Source organism: Haemaphysalis longicornis, unplaced genomic scaffold, assembly GCF_048455015.1.
Source record: "Haemaphysalis longicornis isolate Haplotype H1 unplaced genomic scaffold, Haemaphysalis longicornis Haplotype H1 scaffold_8, whole genome shotgun sequence".
Lineage (NCBI taxonomy): Eukaryota > Metazoa > Arthropoda > Arachnida > Ixodida > Ixodidae > Haemaphysalis > Haemaphysalis longicornis.
In genome coordinates, this window is record NW_027526445.1 from 25,505,285 (window position 1) to 25,532,263 (window position 26,979).

Here is a 26,979-nt window from a genome sequence, read left to right on the forward strand (position 1 = left end):
TCAGTCCACGGAGGAAGGGGGTGTTCCACGGTCCTCCGACGGTGGTGGGCTTGGCGGAGGTGCACAAAGAGTTTCAATGTGGGCAGCCAAGAGGGACCACAGGGCTGCCCGTAGGTTTTCAGGGGGAGCGGCCCAGCTAGACCACGAGTAGGGAATATCAGGGGGGAAGGGGTTGGTCGAAAGAAATGTGGAAGACGAGGTCGCCCGTACACAGCGCCAATATGTATGTTCATTGTCCGGATAGCCACCGCATACCTGACAGTGCGGTATTGGGTGCGTGCGTGTGGGTGCGTGGGTGCGTGGCAACAGCAGGCGGTGGTTTTCTGCAGTAGATGTAGAATATCATGTCCTATCGAAAAACCAAGTATCCAAGATTTTTTAAGTGCGAATGCACTTTATAAGCGACCCCGAACCTTCCGCCGTCCGCATAGCAACAGCTGCGGGTGCGCGCGCTTTTCGTCTTCCTTAGCAACGGGGGGAGATTGGGCGCGCGCTGCCTGGCCGCTGACATGGCACATACCCACGTGGGAGATTGGCCAGGAATAAGTGCGAATGCACTTCTTAAGCGAGCCTGAATCGTCGCGCTCGCATAGCGCCTCCTCTCCCCCCTCACCTACTCTCCTAAAGCGCCTTTACTACTCTCCAGCTCGCAACACCCTCTCTCGGCGCGCCAGCCAGGCCACTACACTATATAAAAAAAACAGCATCCGGCGCCAGGTTTCGATCTGCGGACTTTGCGGCCGCAGCGCGACGCTCTACCGACTAAGCCACGGACGCGACGTTGATATCAGTGTTAGTAACGCGCCTTATATCTTTAACGCATTCAAACTACGTCGTCAGCGGCGTGCGTTGGCGACTCAGCGGCGTTATAGCGGCTTGATAACTGCGTGGTGTACACGTGATACTACAAACCCGCTAGTTCTGCATTCTCTCACGTGACTGCGCCTCCTCTCCCTTCACTCCGGTCGGCGCTTCGCAGCTGCGGTGCGCTGCGGTGCGGTGCGCTCCTCCTCTCGAACATACACGTTAATTCGCCAAGATTTCCGCAGAGGGACAAACGAGGCGTGTTAAGCCGAACGTGATCACGAGGGGGTGTTAATGTAACTAACCGGCAAAATGCCACCAAACTTCAACAAACTCCCCCTCATAGCATCACCCCGTGCTTCGCACTTCCTCATACTCCCCTTCGGGGAAATGCGGGGGAATTTTTTTAAATAAAGGAGCACTGTAAATATCCCTTGTGTACTAATTTCTTGTCTTATATTTGCGTAATGTCTTGTTCTTGTTCAACAAAGTTGACAAGTATGAACACATAAACCCGGCTTAGACGTTCACCTTTGGCTGTGAGTATATAAAGCTATTGCGCAATATCTACTTTGCTTTGGCCGGGAGGCTGAATCGAGTCACAGACAGACAAACAGACAGACAGACAGACATACAGACAGACCACAATTTCTGAGTTTAAGTAGCCCAAGAAAGGAAATCGTCTTTAAAACATGCCAAAGCCCAGACACGCTATCACCACAATTTCTATCATTCGCTCCCCGGCTTCGGTTGCCGCCGTACAACAGGCGTGTTTTGCTAATTACGACAGGTAAACCACACGAAATCTTGAAAAGCAGCAAAGAAAACGTTTGCATTTATTGATTACAACTGCGCCTCAGAAATCAGACTTGTTTTCAGTTCGTGTCCTCTGGCAAAATAACGTACCTTATAAAATCCCCCCTCAAGGACAGCAGTTGCCGTGGAATATTTACCGGTACATTTCATCTAGGACGTTTTCTTGACAATGAAGTAGATTAGTCATTACAATTTTAGCGCTGACCGGCGCAGCATCATAACTGAAACGCTGCCGCAAAAGTGAAGTTTGTTACTTCAACTTGCATGGTTATTGCAGCTTAGCCGCAAAGCCAGGAATAAATCAAATTTCTTACAGAAGAGGTGATAAATAAACTACACGAAGAGGGAAGTAAAAGTAAAAGTAAGCACCGCAAATATTATTGGGTCACATTTCCTCCCACAGCGAAGCAACTACAATGACGAATAATGCACCATGCACTTATGAAAAATAGCGCCCGCGTCAGCAGTCTAAAGTACCAGGTCAGCAAAAATATCAATAAGCTACGAATGATTCATCGCCCGATTTGATGCTGTAAAACCTTTTGTGTGCATACCGGCAAATATCATTCCGCTATTTTCGCACGAGCACAGTTCCATTTAATTGACACGCTTGTGCGATGTTTTCATCCACTGCGTGCGCCATATGGCATTGTCAGCATATGTATTTATACATCCGCAAGTTAGCACACACCTACAATGCAGCAGCTGATAACGCGGGGTAAGCAAGACTACCCGAGTCAGCTGTAATTCTGGCGGCAATTAACGCGGAACACGGTAGTTTTTTCATGACACGTTAAAACATAAAGAAGGAATCAAGGGAAACATACAGTTTCCACATCCATGCAAAAGGTTATTACAGCCCTTCGTAATGATAAAATCCTGTGCCACCATCCGACAAATGTAGCGTAACGGTGAGAGGAAAGCTTTCGAACAATGGTTTAGCAACATTATCAATACATGCACTATTGTGTCATATTCCATGATGTGACAGCCGTTAGGCATTGCTTTGGCAACCGAGTATGTAAAAATAAAGAAAACGAAAGCCGTCAGGAAGCTTCATGTTAGACAAAACACGGGAACAGGAAGCTAGGTAACGTACTCAAAAGTAGCGCCCAAACCACCCTTATGTGCGATTATTCCTGTCTAATTAATCTCTGAAGGCCGGCACACAACAGTGAAACCCGGTTACAGCGAACTGTAATATGCACCGCAATTAGTTCCACACATCCAGTAGTTCGATATATGGAAAGCCACCGATAACGCGTTTTTCGTTATGAGTTCGCAATACGCGGGACACCCCCCATCCCCGCATGCGGAAACCAGCACAAAATTAAGTGTGTCGTTTCCATACACAAAACAATCCATTCATTGCAAGCAACAAGGCTACTTTCCACATTAAATGCCTACTTCACAAAACAAAATGATTCTAGTTTTCACTTTCATTTTGTCGGCGTCAACTAGCACATCATTCGAGTGCATGTCCTTCAATATCGAAGGAATAATGGCGGAGCATATCAACTGCCGAAAGTGCTTCATTAAGCGACGGATGGCTTTCACTCGCGACATCGTCTGTCTCTGTGGTGCTTTCAGCGGAGCCAGCTACCATGACATCGGCGATGGTGTCGGCGTCAGAGGGGCTCACAGTGACGGCAACCTGGCCGTGGACGACATTCAGAAAATCCCCGTAGGATTTTTATGCTCCCGTTTTGTTGTGCGCCATTGCAGTCATGAACCATTTTCAACTATCCCGGCTTTCCACACTGCTTGAGTTACGAAAAGTGTCGGGCGTCACGTCGCTCAATGAGGCTCACCGCCAATCAACATCTCAATTACCGCCGTGAGACCATGCATTTCGGCGGCAATTCTAGGTTCACCGAGTTCGATATAACAGATGTGAACTTTGTTATAAGGAATATGTTTCGCATGTGTTTTCGTAACTGGTTTGTTTTTGTTCATAATTCGCTCTATCCGGGTTCGTTATAAATGGGTTTGACTGTATACAACGTTAACATTGAGCAGTTAGGCCCGCCTAAACCAGATGGCGCTAGCACGGCGGCCGCAATACCAGCAAACGCATAAATGTGGGCTAGTTGGTTCGAACTATGAAACATGGTTAAGTAGCGCGGTAAGACGGGACAATCAGTAGAGACCACCCAGTTTAGCGCTAATCCTGTGTGGTCTCCACTTATTGTCCCGTCTTACCGCGCTACTTAACCATGTTTCACACCATACTGACCTTTAGCTCACGTGAGTTTCGTTTTCCGCCGTAGACTGCCATGGTCCACTGAAAAGCGCGCCATTCGTAAAATATGGAAATAGCCACAATTTGATACTGTCGACGCAGTCGTAGCTGATGTAGGCGCTGTGACATAGAACATAACGCTCCCAATGTACGGAACCAAGCGAATGCCCTGGCGCGCTGCCTTTACTATAGGGTACCTCGATCTTTCCCTCCTAACAGTTTCGGTTGCCTTCGTAGGCCATGCGGGTCGGGCTAATTACAAGTCAGACTTGGTGCGAAAACTCAGCGAAAAATAAACCCGCCCGCATCTTCCCACGGGGGGAACTCGAGTAAATGCGTCGCAGGGTGGTGGGGGTATCGCGTGAATGTTGCGTAATTGGGTATGGTTTGGGAATGCTTAATTGTTATTTCGTCTTTATTATTCTTATTTATTGAATGAAGGAGAAGCGAAGGCAAGGAGTGTAAAGTTAAAGTCTGTCTTTATTGCTTGGTGCCGTCAAGCAAAGCGTCAAGTCAAGCGAAAGCCAAGCAAAGACGCCCTTGACTGAATTTCGAACGCGCGCTCCGCCGCTTATATACACACCGCACTCGTTCGAGGGAGAGGAGTACGGGGGAGAGACGCGCATGCGCACACTTCCGTACACAAGCGCGCGAACTTTCCACGCACCCACCACGCCGTTATCACGTGTACACGCCCTGCCTCCGTTACTGTTGAGCGCGACGCAGCGCACGGGTAGCTACTACGCATGCGCGCACAGACGCACTCCCCCCGCACCGCCGCAGCTGTTGTTGAGAGCGACGGAGCGCACGGGGTACACGCGCTCCTCCCGCACCGCCTGTTGTTGAGAGCGAGGAGGGTGCGGGGGAAAGACGTGCACCTGCACCTCGACGCGACGCGACGCGCATGCGCAGTGAGCGTGTGGACGGCGCCGACAACATCGGCGAGTGACATCGCGAGCCTAAGAAATGCTCCGCATTTAAAATCATTTGAATTTATTGATTACAACTGTGTCTGAAGGAACTATATTCTCTGCTTGCATCCTTAGCGCGTCCCATGCAGCGAATTTCTAATCTGCCGCCAACATGGACAATGATGATGATTGTAGAGACGCCCACAACGAAGTGGCACGTTCATGCGCCTGGCGATGCTTGCTGGCAGGTTCGTTCGTGTTGGAGAAAAGAACGCTCTGGCTTGACTGTGCACGGCTTAGCGTCGCTCCCGATGGGCACGAATAAACGCTGAAGATCGGTTTCCCATCTGGTATCATTGGTGCCGAAACCCGGGAAGCAAGCCAGCATCGCGCCGAGCCATCTTCTTACGAGCTGGGTGAGCCTTTTCTTCAGTGACGACCGGCATGGATCGAGTCAAGAGCAAGCGCGTGACACGGCGGGCCATGAACACAAAAATAATCAGCGAGGTGGACCAGCTACTTCAGTCCCAGCAGTTTGACCTTTCGGCCCTTCGAGTCATTCACGGATGTCTCCGAGGAAGCAATTCAGCATTGTCTGTGCTCAACGCCGAGCTCGAAGCCCACCTGACCGACGAACAGGCAGCCGAGGACTACGCTTCTGTCATGGAGTACGAAGACGCAGCGAACAGGGCCTTGCGTTACTTGAGCATCATAATGGACGTCCTGAAATCTTCTTCTACGTCCCAAACTTCTCCTTCATTGGATTACGCCAGCGGGAACCGAAGAGCTGCGAATTCTGGTGCACAAGCTTTGCCTGCTACCCGTCAGTTTGGAGCACGTCTCCCGAAGTTAGAACTTCTGCGTTTTGATGGACCAATAACGCGACGGCATCCTTTTTGGAATATGTTTTCACATTCAGTCCATAAGAACCCCAGGCTGTCCAACACCGACCGCTTCCACTACTTAGTTTGCTTCTCGACGGAGCTGCTGTGGAAGCCGTTGCGGGCATTCAAATTACCGAATCCTCTTACTCAGACACCCTAGATTTCCTAAAAAATCGTTTTGGAAACGTAAAGCTGATTGAGCACAAGTACTTAGAAAACCTCCGGATGCTCAGGCCTGTCGATTAATCTAGTAACGTGGCCGCTTTGAGGAAGCTCTACCATGCCGTGCAGATGAACCGGAGAGGACTGGAAATCCTGGGAATCGGCACGTCATCATACGCGGCTATTCTGAATGAAGTGCTTTTGAAGGTCATACCTAGCGACATTGTCGTGGACTACTTAAAACGACAGAGGCTTGCTGCGAGCACATCTTCTACGAGCAGTCAAGCTTCATCGGAACAGGAGATTGATCATCTGCTGTCTTTTCTGCGAGTGGAAGTAGAGTGCAGTGAAAGACGCTGTCAAGTCAGCAAGCCACCGCGAAGTCATGACGCCGAACGCGGATCTAAGAAGCAACCGTCTATTCCGGCCGCTGCGGTTCTTCACAACAAGGCAAAGACTTCTGCTTGCTGCTTCTGCGCCGCTACGGATCACAGGACTGAAGAATGTTCTGGCGACATTGACTTGGCTGACAAGCGAACTCGCCTGTCGGGTGACGGCCGATGCTTCAGATGAACCGCAAACGGACATCTCGTGCGGAGTTGTCGAAGGAAAGTGTAATGTCAATCATGTAAGCGCCGACATGCCACCACGATGTGCAGCTATCGCCGCGCGAAGAGACCTTCGTCGGAATCGGAAAAACGCGACAGGCAGCGGTGCACATCGCCACACGCAAATCAACCGTCCCGCGACTCGTCAGCGACGTCTTACTACAGACGTTCCGGGCGTGGATCATGACTTCGTCGCATTGCTTCTACGTCCGTGGAGTGTTTTATAATGGTAGCCAGCGGAAATTCATCAGAGCAGACGTCGTCGCTAAGCTGAAGTTAAAGGCGATGGACGAAGTCGATCTGGTCATCAGTGCTTTCGGCCGATCTGGAGGTCACATGAAGAAGTTTAAAGTCGTCAGAGCGACCCTTGACAGCACGTCTGTCAGCACATGACAGCACGTCTACTGAGGTCGAAGCCATCGTCGTGCCTTTCCTTTGTGAATACGTGGCTGAAGCACCGAAGGGCAACACGCATCTGCAACGCCTGGTCACCGAGGGGAAGCGTCTGGCTGACACCATTACTTTCCCAGGTAGGGAGTTCAAGCAAGGAGTAAGCCTTCTCATTGGATCCGACCAGATCTGGAAGTTCGCGCCAAAAAAGAGCCAAGTACAGTGGGAAGAAACAAATCCTGCTTTGGTCGCCGTCAGCACAAGCCTGGGATGAACCTTCCAAGGACCGTTATCTCGGGAAGATAGCAATAGATGCAAAGGCAGCAGCCTCGTTTGCGTTCTCCGCACGGGCGCTCACGCTAATGAAGACTTATCTTCCTCTTTTTGGCGGTTTCGGGAGGTATACACAGTTGGCCTTATTAACACGCCGAACTTGCATCCCAGTTAATATGTATTGCGCAAGTCTGGAGATCCAATTTGGTAGGAAAAAGGACGCCATGAAGTAGTACTCTCAAACAAGTTTCCACTAGTGTCCATGTCTATTGACCGCAAGATTGACCTTTCGAGGCCTCACAGAACATTCCACCATCTTTCTTCAAACGAAGAAGGCATAAGACCACACGATAAGGCTGTGAGGCAATTCCAGAGGGATGCCCACCCGGAAAAAGTTGAAAAGGGAACGTGTGGCTCAGATCATGCCTACTACATGCCGCACCTTGAGGTTCTCCGAGAGGTGTCAAGAGCCATTCTATTTCGTGATATTTATACTGCATCCCTACATGCTTTCGGAGCCTCTTCCTGGAAGAACGACCTTAAACAGGGACTGAATCTCAGCGTGACCCCGGAAGAAGAAAGACGCGTGGACAACTGCCAGAAGATCGGCGTTGTACTCACCTAATTAACAGCGCTTGTAAGCGAGGGTGCCCAGGTAGTTCAAGACGCCAACAGTGTGCAAAGAAGATCCTCCGACGCTGTAAAACCTGCCCGTGTGTAAAGCTGCAACCTGCGACAACTCTCGTTTCATAGTTACCGACGGACATAGTTACCAACGCTTTAGAAACTTGGACAATCGATGAAGTGTAACAGAAAAGAACGGTAACCATAGGACCGGGCAAGTGCAGCTAGTATACGTTAGAGAATGTGCTTAACTAGTGCAAATGTCGTGACTGCCTTTATATCAATGCGAGTGAGCATTTAGTGGGCGCGGAGGATGTTGCGGATTTCTAATCTGCCGCCAACATGGACAATAATGATGATTGTAGAGACGCCGACAACGAAGTGGCACGTTCACGCGCCTGGCGATGCGTGCTGGCAGGTTCGCTCGTGTTGGAGAAAAGAACGCTCTGGCTTGACTGTGCACGGCTTAGCGTCGCTACCAATGGGCACGAATAAACGCTGAAGATCGGTTTTCCATCTGGTATCACCGCACGCCCATTGCGAAAGCCACCATCGAGTATATCATTACTTGTAAAATCTTGAGGGATACATTTCGTTGCGCTTGTCTTGTTAGCGTTGAATATGATTATGCGTTACATTTTCAAGGTAGACTGACGTAGCTGCACAAGTGAAAAGCTGCCAGAAAAAATTCCCCGCATTTCCCCGAGGGGAAGAATGTGAAAGTGCGAATGCACGAGTTGAATTTGCGCGGTTCGGTAATGTTCGCGAAAGAGAGATCACACACACACACACAACTACAAAGAAAGAAAGATGCATTTATTCACAGACACCTATTTGTGTTGTCGTTGTACTTGATTGCTAGAGCGGATATCAGTTTTGAAATTTCGTGTCAGTACTCCTTTAAGCGGGTGCATTAGCCCTTCTCACGCCCGATTCCTGGCCAATCCCCCACGTGGGTATGTGCCATGTCAGCGGCCAGGCAGCGCGCGCCCATCTCCCCCCGGAAGACGAGGAGATTCCTGGCCAATCCCCCACGTGCGTATGCTATGCGGACATCGCCGGTGGACGCAGGTTCAGGGTCGCTTAAGAAGTGCATTGCACTTAAAAGGACGTTCGCCCCTTAGCTCTCAGTAATTATATCCTCCATAGGGTTGCAATCGTGGCATGCTTACATGGTTATCGCAGTTAAGCCATTAAGCCAGAAATAATTAAAACTTGCTGCATCAAATATGACAAAATAACTACGTGAAAATATAATTAGAAATAATTACTGAAGGACGACCGAAATATGTTACGTCCTACAGGTTACCAAGTACATTTTGTTATTCATAATTTAAAAAACAAATTTTTATGTCAACAGCCTTATTTGCCGCTCGGGAAAAAATCATGTGTTGAAATAGCTAGCTCACTCTTCATGATCGTTTACAAACTTCACTGTACGCGCTATGTAGTACTCGCGATTTACGCATCAGCGCGCTCTTCGTTAATGCCAAACATGCGAATTTTCCGCCTACTTCATGAGCAATCGGCAGTTGCAACATATGTGTTTACACAGCCGCATGTTTGCGCACACAAAACAGGCAACAACTGATAAAGCGAAACGGGTTTATGCTTATTGCGTCTGCTGGCAACTAACTCTGAGCGCTGCAGCTCATTCCATAGCACACCGTAACATAAAACGGTCAAGGAGATATATAGGACTTCCACACTTATGTAGGGTCTTTTCGTTTCACTGCCCTTTACAGGGATAAAATCGTGCGTCCATGGCATTAATATTTCAGCGTACGCCAGCTGGAAAGGAAAGGTTCCAAATACGCTTCAAGCAGTTATAACACATGCAGAATTCTGTCATATAGCGTAATGTTCAATTTATTAGGGTTTACTGCTGTAAGCGAATACTTTGAAATTTATGTTGGGCGAGACGCGTTAACAGGACACTAGCTGGCGACGGATGCCAATCAAAACTGCGGTGAGACGACGTATCTGCGCTATCATTCTTGATCAAGTAATCTCTGAAGGTTGGCACACAATACCTAGTGGGACGCTAAGTCCAAATTCACAGCAACCATCGAAAGAAATTCTATAATTCGGCCATCAAGCCGCGCCAGCGCTCGCCGATGCCTACGGGCTCCGGCACTGGCCATGGCCATAAAGTTGTTTTATAAGGCTGTCTACTGCGAAGGGCGCCGCATTGGCCAATATGGCCGCGCTGAAGGCTGTGCGTTGTAAACAGTTCATATCTAGTTGAACGCTAAGTCCCCATTCTCTGCAACAGTAAAAGAACGGTTAAATTTGCCATCAAGACGCGCAACCGCTTCCCGATGCGCAAGGGGGCCAGAGAAGGCCGCAGCGAGAAAGGTGTTCTAAAAGGCCAGCTAAGGCGAGTTACGTAACCTCGTCAGACATGGCCGCGGCGAGAGCGCCGCCCTTTAAAGGGACCGACAACCGATTTTTGTCGAGTGTATATTCTCTATCCCAAATGAAAGGGCATCACTTAAAGCACCTTGAGGAGAAACGGTTTTGCTGATAACGCCCTAGAACTTTTTAAATAGAAATTTTTAGATCTGCAAGCCGTATGTGTCCCTCCCAAAATTGATGCTGGCAACCATGACATAGAGTAGCTCGGCAACATATTTTTGTCTGTATGCGAAATAAAAAACGATATTTAAAAATTTGTCCCCAGCTAAATAGTTGGAATCGCAGGCTTTCCTGTTTCGTTGTGTGTTTTTTAATGCAACGGTCTATTGTGCAGGAATGCGCCATGTGTAGGGATAGACGATAAGTAGAATCTGGGTTCACGTTGTGGAGGTGGGAAGTTCGATTCTCCCCGGGCACGACGCTTTTTTTTTAAGCTGTCGTTGGCGTATTTGGAAACTGAAATTAAATATTTTGGCAGAAAAACACCTCTGCCTCAGGCAGAAATGTCAAAGCTCCTTCACTGGGTCTGTTTAGTGAACGCTCCCGTTGATTCTGGGCACGGTGGATCAGTTAGCCACACTGAGAGCAACCCAGCGGCGGCGGGCGGCGTGTCTTTAGAATTTTCAAAATAATGTTTAGAAATACATATACAATTTAACCTTGTTCAAATACTTGTGTTAAAAGGTTTTCAATACGCAAATAAACGTTTCAGCAGTTACAGTAGCTGCCAGGTTTGCAGGTCCCGTCACAGGGACACATATTGTAGTGCCAAGTTTCGACACTACGAACCGGCACCCTTCTGGTTTCAGGAAGTTTGCTGCCAAATTAAAATTATTTCCGCCTATTTGTTTAGACATTGCTTGTGGTTACCGGGCTATATAAAACGCTGGCTTTCATGTGAGCTAGAGAACACATACGCGACAAAAATCGGTGTCTGTCCCTTTAAGCGCTCTATAGCGGTGTCCCTTGGGGCTCAGAAAAGAGCAGCCAAATAAATAATTCCAAGAAGCCCAAAACAAATGATTTGAAACGGAAAGTGAGGGGCCATCCGAAGAGAAAGGGACGGAGGAAAAACCGGGCCATATCCACTTACGCGATACCTGGGGAAGGGCGAAGCATGCAGTGTACAAGTCTATTCTTGGCGCCTTGGCGATTCCGCCCGCGGAGTTGAAACCGTTGAGGGGTACACGTATACAGCTTTGCTGTAAAAGTCTCATGTCTTTGAAGCACGAAGCGTTCTAGCGCGAGGTGGTGGAAAACGAGTGTCCCGGTGTTTTAGTACCATGACTACATGAGACCCCGATAGCCCGAGCCCCTGAGGTACTCCGCCCCTGAAACTAATAAAGAATACCGCCCAGCGAGTGCGGTGCCCGGATGTTGTAGCTGTGTGGCGACCTTCATAGCCCCGACTAGGAGGATCTTCTGTATGTCAGGGTCAGAGCAGCGAAGAATTGATTTGAGGGAGGAGATCATATGAACAGGCCTATCTGAAGTTATATCGTGGCCTTGATTCCGCATACGGGGGCCAGAGGGAGAGAGATTTGCTCGCGGGTGGACATGACGAAGATGAGCGCTGCTCGGGATCGCGACTGAGTGTGCCTCCATAGACGCTCTTCCGTGTAAATCCGTGAGGGATAGGACTGGGGTGTTTAGGGCGAGAGAGGTGGTAATGAGTAGTAATTTTATTTTCGCTGAATTGTCTATCTCAGCCTGACCTGGCTCCATGAGAGGCTACAAAGATGGTGCACGCTTGGGAGGAGAGGGCTCGGGGTGTCGTGTGTACGACGTCCTTAACCGAAGCCCTGTGTGGGCAGGAGTTCAAATCAGCTCAACATGGGCAACAAGTGGGTATTGCAGGAGACGTTTCGGGGCCTGGAGTGGGGTGATACCCGCAGTGCATTTTCTTGTTTCGTGTTATCACGTCTATGGATCTTTATTGAGGCCCTGAAAGAGGTTTTGCCAATACATCGGTGTAGACATTTTCAGACAAATCAATGTTCAAGCAATCACCGCCTACAAGAGTTGTGTTAAAGCGATGAGTATTAAGGCAGTTATTACAAAACAAAGCAGCGCCTTTTCACCCGTGGAGCGTTTCTCCTCGTTCCGCTTTCTCCTCGCTCAGCGCGGCCGCTCCGCTCGATATTGTCCTTCATGCCTCGCTTCTCGGTGACGCCTGCAACACCTGATTGCACGCGTCTGCTATTGCGATAGTACTGTGTCGCAAGAATCGCTTTGGTACGGGGTCGTCTCACTATATGCGGTCCATTTGCGCGTTTTGTTCTGTCGCGACCATGGGCGTCAACAGAAAACTCCCGCGCGAACAAATAAAAGAAATTACTGACACCGCCAGGAATCGATACATGAACGAATAGAGAAACGGAGTGACAGCCCGTTGTCTTACCAATTAAGCTACGAGTGCATGCGGAGATGGTGGAGACAGACGGTGTACTCACCGAGCATAGCTGTGGGTTTGCCCCCCTACGTTTTCACTGAATGCCACGTGATAGCGTGACGCGACATCTTGCGCCGCTCTTCGCTCCGCCAACGGCGCGTGTAGCGGCCGTGTGCGCGCGCTTCGCGCATGCGCTAGCAGTTACTAAAAATTAAAGGAAGCTGAAACCAACGCATGGCACCTAACTTCTCCGTCTCTGCCGCCGATCTCGTCGCCTCCGTGGGCGGCGGCAGGGACGGAGGACAAGTGAGATCGTCTAACACTGGGTATGGGCTTCCTTTAGGTTTGTAAAAAACAGTTTGCACTCATGTGCTTCTGTTCCACTCATTTCCACTCACGTGCTCAACACAACTGAACCAACCACCATTCATAGATCATGCATTGATTATTCTTTACCAAAGAATATCTTCATGAAGTAATAAAGGCTGTGGCTAAGTACACTTCGCTTGTCTCTTCTTTCACCTTTTGTAGAGCCACGTCTCAGAATTGCAGTGACATCGCAAGGGTGTCGTTTACATCTCGGCTTTACAACCCCCCTCACAGGGTGCATTGGCGCGCATTTTAACGGCAAGCTTTCTAGCTGTAACAGCCAATGGTTCTTTCGTGGTGTGCTGACCACTATAATATTCTGGGTGAGGTTTAGGCACACCGTGTTTAATATTGCCTCTTCCTTGCTAATTTGGGCTGCCGCAACAACCGCCGCCATTGTTGCCCTAGCGTCAGTGCGTGCAATGTTTAGTCCACCTCGTGGTCTAACGATAACTTTGGCTTCTTCCCGTGGCAACGCCGGCATGCGCGCAGCCAGCGTTATTCTTTTAGTCACTCTTCTTGCATAATCTGCTCGTTCTCTCGGTCGCGATTGCCGTCCAGTTGAAATAGTTGACTCACCAGCTTTTGATTCCGCATATTGTTATTATTATTATTATTATTATTATTATTATTATTATTATTATTATTATTATTAATATTATTATTATTATTATTATTATTATTATTATTAAGGCGCAAACGGCAGCACGTCTTGTCTCAAAAGTATTCCTTCCCTTTGGTGTCGACGAATGAGAGCTGACATTATCTTTCTTTATAAACTTCTTCATGGTGATATTTTGTGTGATGACTTGGTTGCACTTATCAATGTCAACTTGCCAAACAAACTTTTCCGAAGATTTCGAACTTTCAGAACAGATGCTTTAAGTAAACGATGCTCGTCCATCTGCAGAATACAATGTGCATATAATGAATATTCCGATCGTCTTGATATATTCCAGAGCTCTTTGTCTTTGTTCTCTAATGAATTGAAAACTGTTGTAACTTAAGTGCCTTTATGACATTTATGTGCCGTATTTCTGTTCCGTATTTATTTTATGCAAATCATCATCTTGCTTGTTTGTTTTTCACTTTTCCTGATTTTGTGTTGCTTGAATTTCTGTCGGTTTAAGTGTCAGTGCTTGTAACGCTGAACTTCGTTTTTCCATTTTGAAACTTCCTGACATTTTGTTACAAAACCTTTGTTTAATGTGTATAATCTATCTCCGTCATGTGCATTGAGTATTTGCTTGTGTATTTTCAATTTTTCACGTGCCTTCAACGTTTTGCTGGCCGGGTGTCATGGCTTCTAACACTAGGCTTCCTTTTTTTTTTGCTGTTTTGCTGTTTTGCTTTCTGGGATCTCTGTAACTATTTTTATCTTATTGTTTCTTTCATATATACGGTTTTCTGTGTTGTGTTGTCTTGATTTTAGTTTGTTTTTATGAATGCTTGTATATGGTGTACCAGTACCAAGACCCTAGGGTTGTTCCTGGGCACCAAAAATAAAGGTTGATTGATTGATTGATTGATTGATTATTATTATTATTATTATTAATATTATCTAGTCGCCGAGTGCGCTTGCCCTGGGCCGTGCACCCCGCCGTGTCTCCTGGCACGAAGTCTTTTCCGGTTACCGCAATACTCGTCCGGCTGTCGCGGTTGCCGAGTCGAATTTCCTTGGGTGTTGGTTCGGTCAAGTTCACTTCCATTGCTGTTGTTACTTCCATGCCTTACCAATAGAGCGGGCCGCTGGGGCTGGGAGCCGCCCGCGACGGAGGCCGGTCGGCCGCGCTACGCCTAGGCGTGGTGGGCTGGTCACACAAAGTGCCGTAAATCCGAAAATCCGTGTGCCTTCGCCACACATTTGGTGCCAGATCGCAGCGAATGACTTCCGGCGACTCTTCGTATCCTTGATTTGGCACAAAACTGAATTTTCACTGCGCAAACGGGCATTAAAGCAGGAGCCGAAACGACGCACGTCTGCACGCTCCGGCGATCGCAGCACCCGTTCTTTGCCACCAGAGAAACGCTGCCTTTAGCGCACTGCTTGCCACGAATGAGACTCCATTTTCTAAATGGGTGTCTACGAATTCGGTTGTGTTTTAAGAGGTGTTAAAAAAAGCGAAAGTAGCAACTTGTTCAGATAAATAGCGATTATAAAAGTTCCCTCAGCTTTGTCTCAATTCTCAAACTTACTAAACTAACTAATTTAAATCAGTATAAATGGGAATCACTAAACTCACATGCCGAATTGTTTTGGTGTCTGCGCCTCCTTCGCGCGGGGGTGTAGCCCCTAGCTAGCACACCAGGATGGCCAAGTTCCGCTGTCTCACCCTTCGAAAGACGTTCCTCTCCGCTTTCTTTCTCCCGACTCACGGCCGGGCTACAGCGGTGGCGTCCGCCGGTCTAGCCCGGCCGTGGCCGACGCTGCTGCTGCCTTCGGGACGCCGCCTCCGCGAATTCCAGGTAAGGGCTGGCAGAATCTCTGGTTTCACTCTTTGTAGGGCAACGTCTGACATTTCAAGTGACGTCGCGTGGGTAATTGTGGGTGCCGTTTAAAGCTTTGCTTTCCAATCACTTCCACAGTGTGGATTTTTTTTTGTTCATCATTCTGCTTTTGAGCCCCGCACACCACTCACGGCCGGAAAAGCTGAGGGCAGGAAAGAGGCGGGCGTTTTACGCTTTCACACCACGCCAAAAAGCCGCGCACAAAGAAAGCGACCCTGTCACCGCGCGTTCGCAGTGACCACATGTCTTGGTACGTATGGGAACCTAGAATACGTGAGCGAACCACTAATCGCCTAAAGATTGGTGGGAGTGAGGTTTATATTTTGCTGAATTATCCACGTTGCTTAATCTCCAAATAATTTGCCATCATTTTGCTTAATTGCCAATGTTGAGCTTGGTCGTATTTGGGGACGCCATGCACGCACGTAACATTCCTTTCCGTTGCTCCGAACGGTTCTAAGCATTTATAACCGTACCAGAATCGCTCCCGCAGCTTGCGCTGGTGGTTCTCCCTTCGTCAGAGAACCGGTGATTCAAAGCCGAGGTTACGAATACCCCAAAGGAAATATGCGCCCAGGATGTGACGGCAGCTTAATCGGATACACGCCGGTTTCATAACCCGAGGTATGTAGGTTCGATTCCCACAAGTGTATGTTTCTTTGGCTGCATGAGTGACAGGCACGCTGAACCCTCTCACCCAACGAAGTCCGTTTTCAGGCTGCGTTGGTGCGGAGAAGTTATACGGCGCAAAGTGACCCACCAGAATGGCTGCATCCGTTGGACGCGTGCGCCTGCTTCCCGGAGTTTTGATGGTTGGCTTATTTTAGCTGCAGTGATGTGCATCTTCTTGGATGACTAATAGCTTTGGTAGCCTGTAATAAGTACAGTTTTTAATGCAGTAAAGCAAAGAAGCTCGTGGAAATGGAGCCATCGGATAGACGCCGGCTTCATAACGAGGAAGACAGAGGTTCAATTCCCGCCTCTGGAATCGTTTCTTTGTTTCTTTAACTTCACCCGTTTTCGCGTAAGAGACGCCATCAGTGAGAACACTAAGGCTTCCCTTTGAAAAAAAGCCCAAAAATGACAAGAGCCAACTCGAAGGACACCGCGTGGTACCAGAAAGCAGCAAAGACGGAACCTCTCCACCACAATGGCGGTTGCTCTGTTGTGCGTCAGCCAGTCAGGCATTTTGCTGTGTGTCCACCTGGTCTTAAATATTTCGATGTCACCTGACGGCGCTCCAGCCATGATGGCGGCACTGTGATCGACGCCGTCGGTCCACGCTCTAGACACTGAGTTTCTTCTTCCTGCTACTGTAAATCGGCATATAGCCGCACTCGCATCGCTGAGCAATGATGACCATTAGCAGGAAACTACTTTGATCTCCACCTTATTGCTACTTCTGTAATTACCACGCTTAAAGTTATGTCGCTACTGTTATGCGTCAGTCAGTCAGGCATTTTGCTGTGTGTCCACCTGGTCTTAAATATTTCGATGTCACCTGACGGCGCTCTAGCCATGATGGCGGCACTGTGATCGACGCCGTCGGTCCACGCTCTAGACACTGAGTTTCTTCTTCCTGCTACTGTAAATAGGCATATAGCCGCACTCGCATCGCTGAGCAATGATGACCATTAGCAGGAAACTACTTTGATCTCCACCTTATTGCTACTTCTGTAATTACCACGCTTAAAGTTATGTCGCTAACGAACGATCATAAGTCGAAGGCCACAACGCGTTGAGTAGAGCCACACTTAGCTGCAGTCGTCGAGTCATGAAGGCGCTGCTATGTTGTTCCCTCAAGCGTGTATCACCCACCGCTGGGTTTGACCAACGCATGGAGCATTTGCCTACACTCTAAGAACTAAAGGAGTCCCACCAATTCCCAAAGGGAATAGAAACCCTTGTCCCATATACGATTCCCTTTTCCAGCATCAGGCAACACCCTTTTTAGCAGAATAGCCTTACCCTTCACAAGGGAGTCGCAGGCCTCTCGCGGAGAGGGGGTCGAGGTATTCTCACAGGAGTTGCGGGAACCGCGTCCGGCAATTCCCTCACCACGGGTCGAATAATTCCTCCAGTCAGGGAGTTATACAATTCTTTACCAGAATCTTGCTATACCTCTGCCAAGAAGGTTAACTTACACCCCTCAGAATTACCTTATTCCACCAAACAGCATTTTGCAATACTTCATCAGGAAGGGTTAGCGTACTCTTTTCAGAATCATTGTATTCTTTCAACCAGAGTCCCATAATGCCTCCTCAAGGAGGGCTAGCTTACTCTTTGTCAGAACTAATGTATTCCTTTGAAGCAGGATCTATGCACTACCTGCGAGTTGCCGAACTCTACTATTCAGAGGCAGCACGATGTTACCTTTAACAAGACTACACTTCAGCATCCACAACAGCATTAGTGTCAGCCCTCTTTACTTCATGTTTACTGCACAAGTAAACATGGCAAAGCGCCTTTACAAAAAAAGCTGTCGTTTGTGATTAGCCAAAAAAAATAAGACAAATCGTTTTTACACTGCATTTCATTCTTTATTTTGACATCCTCACACACGTCGCTCCACCTGTATTGCAGTTGCTGCTTTTATGACCGAAACCATCTGCTCTGTCGGTGGTAGGCCGAGCATCATCTCAAAAAGCAGACAGGTCCGCTTTGTCTTTGCGGCATACTGGATGTTGAAGGTCCAGTAGACCGCCAAAAGCAAATCGAACCCGTCCACTATGTCCATAGCCGTCAGCTGTAGCTCTTCGAAGTGCACGGTCACGGCTCCAGATTTCTCCGCAGTTTAGCCCGAGAACAAGATCCTGGGGTAAAGGGAAGTCTCTCCTGGCTCCTGCATAAAAAGCACACAAATGCAAGTACCAGAAGAAACACAAGTAACAGTATTTTGCTCTTCCTTCCCCAGTGGAAACATTCACTGCATGACCTGCCTTACCCAACCACTGTACAAAGCGATTCTCAGGAAAACGAATCGCTAATTAGTAGTCTATACACTTAAAGCTAACAATTTAGTGACTATGCTAACGATTCATCAATGTGACATTCACAATTGTCCACTGATGAGGCAAAATGCTCCCTTCTTTAGCCAATTTGAATTGCTGTGATGGTGATTGCTTAGCCTAATTCACAAGAACTACACTGGATTTCACTTACTCAACATACAGAAGAAAAATATGCATACCAGCTTTGAGAGCAAGGCCTCAGGCTTTTCTTTCACCAGCACTGCCACTGAAAAGCCATCTGAGAAGAACGAGAGCACGGATTAATTTAAAGCATCGGGGTCCTGATCCCCTATTCAAATTTTAAACCAAATAGGTCTTCCTCCTCTTTTTTCCAACCACTTTCAGAAAAAGCAGCCAGACCAACAAGAGAACCTGCAACCTCAGGCCAACCTGCAAGTACTTGGTCTTATCAAAAAGGGTGGCTTGAAAGCAAGCAATATTACAGCAAAACTGTCAGCCTCTCATTATTGGAATTAATCATGGGATCAGTGAACAGTAGTAACAAGGCCGAATCATGGAGAGTAACAAGAGGCAAGCAGAAAATAAATGCCGCACAGCCGCATTCCTAATCCCCATCAATCTTCAAGCTGCACATCGAATCTTACTCGTGACCAAATAAGTTTGTTAAAAAATACTGCAGTGTTTGGCAGTTTGAAAAAGCTACAGCATTAATGCACTGCAGTGGAAGCGACACATTTTTAATCAAGCAGAAAGTTGGTTACGCAGTTATGTTATGTCTCTAATGACATTTATAATAAAACACAACTAAGGTCAGTTGATGCTAGAAAGCATAAGTGTATGCAAATGACACCATGAAGGCTAAAAGACACATTTTTATTTGCCAGATGACTATGGCAAAGTGACCAAAGATGAAGTGTAAATACTTACAGTTGTCTGCCGCATCAGGCATCTTTGCTCTCTTTCTGCTGCCGAATGCCAGGCGATCACAATATGTTGTTGAACAGCACTATTGTAGAATAGCCCAGGAAGCATCCACGGGAAACACCTTTACGTCGTAGCGCCTGTAATAAGTAAAAAAAAGTTCACTATAATGCTAAATGCACGCTGCTTACTAAATACAGCACCTAGCGCCAGTTTTACCACATGTCCGCGCGAAAATATTCAGCCTAAAGTTCTAGCTTGTCAACACTCGCTATGAAACATAAAACGTACTGCAGTATTCATTTTTCAATACTACGTTTTACGGTACCAGTTACTTGGCTCTTTTTTGAGAAAACAGTACGGAATTTCACCGAAAATGGGCTTCACTCTTATTGCAGTCGCGCAAGGTAATAAGAAAAAAGTCCAATAGACAAAGCAACACGCCAGCGGTTCCGTGAAATTTTTTTGTGGTTACTGTAGCCACATAAACAATTAATCGCGATGAAATGTCGTGCCGTCAACGTTTTATTAGCCTAAGTATTGTTTTCTAACAACACGGGACCAGAGGCTACAAGGCAACGACTACACAATGGGTGCGGAACGTACAAACGTTCACGTTCTTTTTTTTTTTTTTTTGCAAGACATCTATGCCAACTTGGAGGTTGAATTGTAACCTTGTGACCTGTGACTGCGTTATATTTTAAGGGGTAACCAAACAAAGCGACGCTGCCAACCTAACTGATTGGGTATTAAACTAGTTACGGTGTTGCTGTCGCCGTCGCTCACTTCTGTCTCGTTAGACGCGCCAGATGGGAACGGAACCGACGGATAAGCCCAGCGGCAGTGTAATTACCTTGTAGCTCGACAATATATTTACGGTGCTCAAGAAGATAATGAAACGGAAGCCTAATTTATAGCTAGAGGTTAAAGCGCTGGACACATGTACGATTAGTACACGAGATTCGCATCTGCGTAGCCTGTTTAGATGCTTCCCCGCAGGTATCGCCATCTCTCGGCCGCTCAGCGCACCGCGCGCCGCGGCGTCCACGGCCGGTCAGCGTAGGCTTACATAGCGGCAGATATCTGATCGCCGCTTTTAAAATAAGCCCTGACAACAATCCCTAGCACAATTTTTCACCACATTAACACCTACTTTTTCGCATGTGGAACTCCTTTTTAGCGATCAGATTGATTCGGGAGAGCAGTGACAAGCGGTTGCTACCGTGGTCTGCGCCGGTTCGAGCCGCTGAGTGTGTCGAGCTGGCAGGCGCGGCCGGCGTGTGCGCGGACTGTTCCCGAAGGCAGTAAACGCTTCAAGATTGCTTGCTTTATCCATTTCTTGCGAAAAAACGCGCGGAATCTACAGATTCAGCTCAGCGATCGTCGCAGTTGACCATGGAGCAAAAACAGTGGGCGAAGCGACGCCGACGACACATAGCATGCGCGCATCGGGCCTTGTGTCTCAGATTCACGCGTACGGCTACTCGTGGCGACAGTCGTAACAATCAGTCGCATGCGAATCGCGTTTACCAATCGTACATGTGTCCAGTGCTTAAAGAAGCCAGCTTAATAAATCCGCAACTCTTATACTGCACACGAGTCTTGCTTCAACGCATGCTGAACGTCGTGAACCTGCGATGGGAGCACCGCCGCTTGTTCGAAAAACACAAAGCCGGAAAAAGGATAGCTAGAAATGGTGTCACCCAAATGAAAGCACATGCATGTGACCACTTAATTCTTCGCAAGAACGAACAACGCTAAGCAGCACTTACAAGCGCCAGTTGTTATAAACGACAGCTGAAGTTTTGGCGGGAACGAGCGCGAGCTCTCCCGTACCGCGCAAGAAAAACTGAAATGGTGACTTACGTTTTCAGCGGCGGCCGCAGCAGCCAAACGATGTTATTCCACCGGTCAGGTATACTACACAGCCACCGTCACCAAAACGCACCCCACAGACACGTACAGGAGTACTAAGGCGGTTTCAATACCACAAAAGAGACGGAGACGTCGGAGAGACGCGTCCGCCCACCAGCCCGCCGCGTTGAAAAGACCGCGCAAAGGTACAACGCTCAAGTAGTCCGACGGACACCGTTGCGTTAGAACACACAAATGACCCATTCCTAGAGGACGGGTAACACTACCTCGCACGCTCTTTTGAATACGCTGCACTTCATTTTAAGTACGCTTCGTTTCATGGCCCGGTGCTGTGGCTGTTTAGGTAACTACTTTTTCATACGATTTCAAAGAGTTCGCGTCCGCCGTAAAGGTATCTGCCTTTTTGCACACCTGAAAGCGTGCAGCTAAAGTTGATAGTGTCGATATTCTGTTCTATTCTCTCTCGCGGAGGATATACGAACTCCATCGATGCGAGACAGAGTCGGTACGCTGTTCTATTCTCTCCCGCGAAAGGGGTACAACCACCGCTTAGCTCCATCAAGAGTGGGGAGAGTTCGCCTACAGTTTTATTCTGGTTTCCTAGTAGAGTGAACACGCCATCTAACGCCACGCGTGGTGCGGACGGTGTCAAACGATTCTGGCAGGAATAGGAACGCTGCTTTATTCTTCAACTACTCCCCACATTTCTTAGAGTGTACCCACACTCGATAAAGCAGTGCTCGACGCTTTATTCCGTTCCGGTAATAGGAATAAGCCAGGCGATTTTGGTGTGATGCAGAAAGTTAATTAAACGTGATAATATGCCGCGCTTGGGCCCTCAGCTGGCCTAAAAATTAAGCTAGGAGAGCATTTTACTGTAAAATAAATTACGGGTCTCACGAACAAATTCTCCCCTCTAGAGCTAGAATCAAGGCAATTTTGGTTAGAACCCGTGATTATACCCCTGGGCCACTGATGCTTGATTTCTTTTTATTTGTTTTGTTTTTACATGGTGTCGAACCTGAACTGAACCGGAAACCGGAACTTAACCGGTATTTTTGCCGGAACTGAACCCGAAGCCGAACCGTTATTTTTTGAGCACGCTGAACCCGAACCGGAACTGAGCCGAAAAAGGAAATAATGGTAACCGGTTTAGGACGAAATGGTTCGACCCTCCGTTGTTCATATTGCGGAGTCAATGCAATCCATGCTCTAAGATGCGAAGCAGCTTATGGTCGAGCCTGTTCTTTCTGCCCCCACTGCTCATGCTTAGCCAGGCACCGCTGATGATGATTGTGGCAGGATGCCCCTAGGGATTGGCCAACTAAAGAATCCCTCACGAGATAGCTTCGCGTTTCACCACCGTCGTCGTCTTCCCGTAGAAAAACCCTGAGTAGTAAGCGAGGCATTCCTCCTCTCCTCTCCGGGATTGCGCAACAAATGGCAACATCTGCGGCTCCGCGCGCGATAATGTGAAGCAGCTTAGAGTTAGAGACGTGACGGTAGCCGCTGCATACTCCGCTGGGGGCGCCACTGTAGCTCCGCGGTATAAATTTTCTTTTCATTTTTCATTTCATATTTACTAGACAATTTTGCGAATTACAAATATGCAACAAGACGTTGGGCCAATAGCCAAATCTAGTTGAGGCCCAGAAAAATGGGGTTCGGTCGGCACCTAAATCCCGGGACGCTCGCCGCCGAGTCTGTACAGAAAGCAGCCGCGTCTGCGGATTGCCTCGAATGCGCGTCATCCCTATTTCATATTTGCCGCGCTTTCGAGGCGCTTTTTCAAAGAAAGTGCTACGAGTTGTGCCACGCTTCCGCCAGATGGCGCCACGGGTCCCGCGATCGAGAGAAGACGCAGTGAAACACCCCCCACGCAAGGGGCACGATCAAATGCAGAGCATTTCCGGGGGCGCACGACGTTAAGTAGTTTGCGTTACGTTAATGTTGTTGCACTTGTGACAACTGCTGACGAGAGAGCGCTCGTCAGCAGTAATTTGAATGAGTCAACGATATAAGGCGCGTCGTGCAGTCACATTCTGTGTCGGCTTTGTGGCGCAGTGGGTAGAGCACCATGTACATTGCGTTCCGCCCCCAGGGTCGAGGGATCGAAGCCGGGCGCCGGATAGTATTTTTTTTATATAGTAGGGAGGGGTGCGGTGCGGACTACGGACGTCAACGCGGGTGGCATCGTGAGTTATGAAATGCTCTGCATTTAAAAAACTGATGAAAATTCCGAAAAGCTAGAAAATGGCTATCTCCTCGAGATCGCGTGCCTCGCGGGGATCTCCGAGTTCCCTGCTCGCGGATAGGATTTCGCAAGAAATAAAAAAAAAGAAACTTCAGCGGTTATGCTGAAGACTAACAGGCACCCTGCTTGCTTGGTAGATGCCACCGCGGTCGCCGCATCCGCTAAAACTCGTTGTCGAGACATGCCTATGAGTGGGCCAATCCTTTCCGCGACGACTTGCAGATCCCGCCACCGCTGTCTCGAGTCGATGACGAAGAGCTGGCAGGAGTCCACAATGCTGAGGATGTCTTTGAATCCACCATTCGCCGTGAAGAAGACAGCGACCTCTTCGATGCATATGACGGCGTTTACTAGCACCGCAACTACGCAAATAAACAATCATACTGAAACTTAACTATGTGTCCGGGAATGCTCACCTACCACAGCTTCACCATTCAAGTCTTCTGCGTAAGTGCAAGCTTTCGTCAATTCTTTTAAATTGTACACTAACATTGTTTTTGAAAAACATCGACGGATGAGCGAGGTCTGTTTGTGGCTTGGAATAACGCGTACCTTCTGTTTCAGAAACCGAAACTCCAGAACGCGTTTTTACTTAGTGTTAGGATGCCATTTTATGTTGGGGTGTCGGGATAAAAACCCTAAACGTTCAATGGAATCAGATTCCTCGGCGCAAATAATGAAGATGGCGTACTGCATGTTTTCCGCATGCTCTTATGAATGGGTAGCATCTGGCGTTCCCGACTGGTGGTGCGCCGCGCGGATATGAATACGCAAATCGCAAGCGCATAATTTAAGGAAAAGGTGAATCATTTATAAGACATGTACAAAAAAAATCGTTAGGCTGAGACCATAAAATTACGCCCATCTTCCCGCGAGGGAACCCTGATGTGATGCGACGCATCGGGGGGTTCAATTGGTCGTAACGTTGCCCTGAGCGTTTGCGCTGACGCTGGTATTGGATTGTGTCAGCCCACTCGCTGAAGGGACCGTCGCTTCCATCACGTCTTCATCGGAAGAATCAAGTCAAGCACGGAGTCGTCAAGCAAAGGCACGCGGCGTCAAACGAGAGCGAGCGCTGACTGAACCGCCGCAGCGCGCTACCCGCTTTATATTCACAGCGCCTGAAGGAGAGGGGTCAGCGGAGGAGAGTCGCGCATGGGCGCACTTGCGCGCCGGAGCAGACGCGAGCGGAGCGAAGCGCGCGCACGCAGCTGTTGTTTATGATAATGAGACGGAGTGAGAGTGTTGCGCACAGCTGTCGGAGAGAAGAGCGGAGGAGAGGCGTGCACGCACAGGTGGCGTGATGATGCCGCCGACGCCGACGCCGACGCAGGAGGGACATGCCTCAGAGCAAGAGATGCGTCGCATCTAAAAAAATTGACATCATTTGGTGTTTTTGTAGCTTCCGCAAATGAAAGCGCGGATCGGTGACCTGTAAAATGTAAAAAAACCAGTGTGTAGATCCGAAAAAAATACCGGTTCGGCTATGGTTCTGGTTCAGGCCAAATCATTTCGTTTCCGTTCAGTTCCGGTTCGACAAAGTCACGTACCGAACTGGTTCTTGAACCGGTTCGGGAGCTTGAACCTGTTCGCGAACCGGTTCGATGAGTTGAATTATCGCTGAAATTGGAAAGAAAAACATTTACTAGTTTAGAACGAGTCAAATCAAAATACAAACAAAAATTCAAAATGTTGCTGTTCCCCAAGGGCAGTGGCGCAATTGCAAAACCAACTTTAAACAATTACGAGACATTAGAAAAACAGATGAAATGGCGACTATTTAACACCCACCTTCTCGCCCACACTTTGCTGCCCTAGCGACTATTCATAAAGCTACCGCCAAGAGATATGACGGTGGGATATATTTTCTGCCTTTTCCTTTTTAGTTGAAATCGCAATCGTCGCTATGGAATCGCCCATCGCGCTAACCTTGAAGCCTTAAATTTAGGCCTGCGTACTGACACGTTCAAATACCGGCGCGTAGTACCAATGGCGCACATTTTTTTTAATTTGTAACAAAACAGAAAAATCCTACAACAGGCACATAAATACTACCAATGAATTAGATTGTTTGGTCACCATGAATAATTTGTCAGCTGTCACCTTATCGAATGTGTTAGCCACACTTTTGTTGACAGTAAGCTTCAGTTAACGCTCAGTCACTGCATTATTGCTCTGCCCGTGCAATTCCTTTTGCGATAGCTATACCGGATGTGTGCATTACAATCAGTATGTCATCGTACCGCCTGACCCCCCGGCCATCATTCCGTGTGCTACATTGCAGAATCTTGTAACCGATTATGGTGCTACAAAATGAAAGGGAAATTGGACGCGAGGATCATGAGATAGGATTTTGTGGGATAGACGCTCTTTAATTCGTCCACAGCAGTACTCCCCTCCGGAGCGAGTAGCAGTAGAAGTAATGAAGCGAGTCGGGCAGTCACTACAAGTGCACCACCGGAAAAAAATCACATCCTAAAGTGGCAAAACTGCAGAACAAGCAGAAAAAATGATCGATGGGCGAACGGGGTAGTGTGAGGTACCAACCTGCCTTTCTGGACGAGTCATCTGCTTTATTACTGTTTCTGTTTCCAAGACAAGGTCGAGGGCTGCAGTTTCTTGCCAGGAGATTAAGTGCACACCTTAGCAGTTTTACCTGAAATGTCTGTTGTTGTTTCTATCTGCAAAAAAACGAAACTTGTACATTGTAGTGTCCTCAAAAACTGACCACGGAACTCACTTCCTTCGCATAGATGGCAGGTTTGGTTGTGAAAGGCAGGGCAAAGAAATGTATAGAGCGATGTCCACGTTTTGGTGGTTTTTTTTACTTATTCGGTTTTACTTACTTTTTGCATAATATTTTAATGAACGTGATTCGCCTTTTCTTTTTTGTTGTTTTCCGTGTAAACGCATTAAACAAACTGGCGCATTTGATGCCCCGCGCTATATCTCTACTCCGAGGCGCAACTTATGTTTCAGGGTGGCGGACTTATTTTAACCAGCTGGTGATATTAAACGTTGATCAAAATCTCGATACACGGACGTTCTCGATTTTACTTCAGAAAAATGGTCGTGGGGAAGGGATATTGAGGACACTTGTGTTCAGCAGCAAACAGCTTAGCCACTGAGCAGCTCCTGCGGTCACACTTGTCAGGTATTAGCAATTTGCAGGTGTCAGACCTTTTAAACAAATTACAAAATGCAAAACGTTTGCACACATCGGGTGTAGGCTTTCGCTGTTGCGCAGTGGAACACTCCTTCAGCCTGATTGCTCCAATAAAGTCGCACCTAGGGAAGGGCAAAGTCATTTCATTTCATTTCAAGTCTGCATTTATATATCCCTTTTTATATGTTTGCAGTTATATAAGTCGTTTATATTTATCCTTATATTTATATGTCATTATATTTATATATGCATTTATATATGTCGTTTTATATCCCCTCCAAGCTGCCGAGAATGGCATATGGTTTGTTCAGCTTGCACTGCGCTCGCGCTTCCAGCAGCAACAGACCATTGCTACATTGGTGCACATTCATTTCCCCTGTTGTTACATAG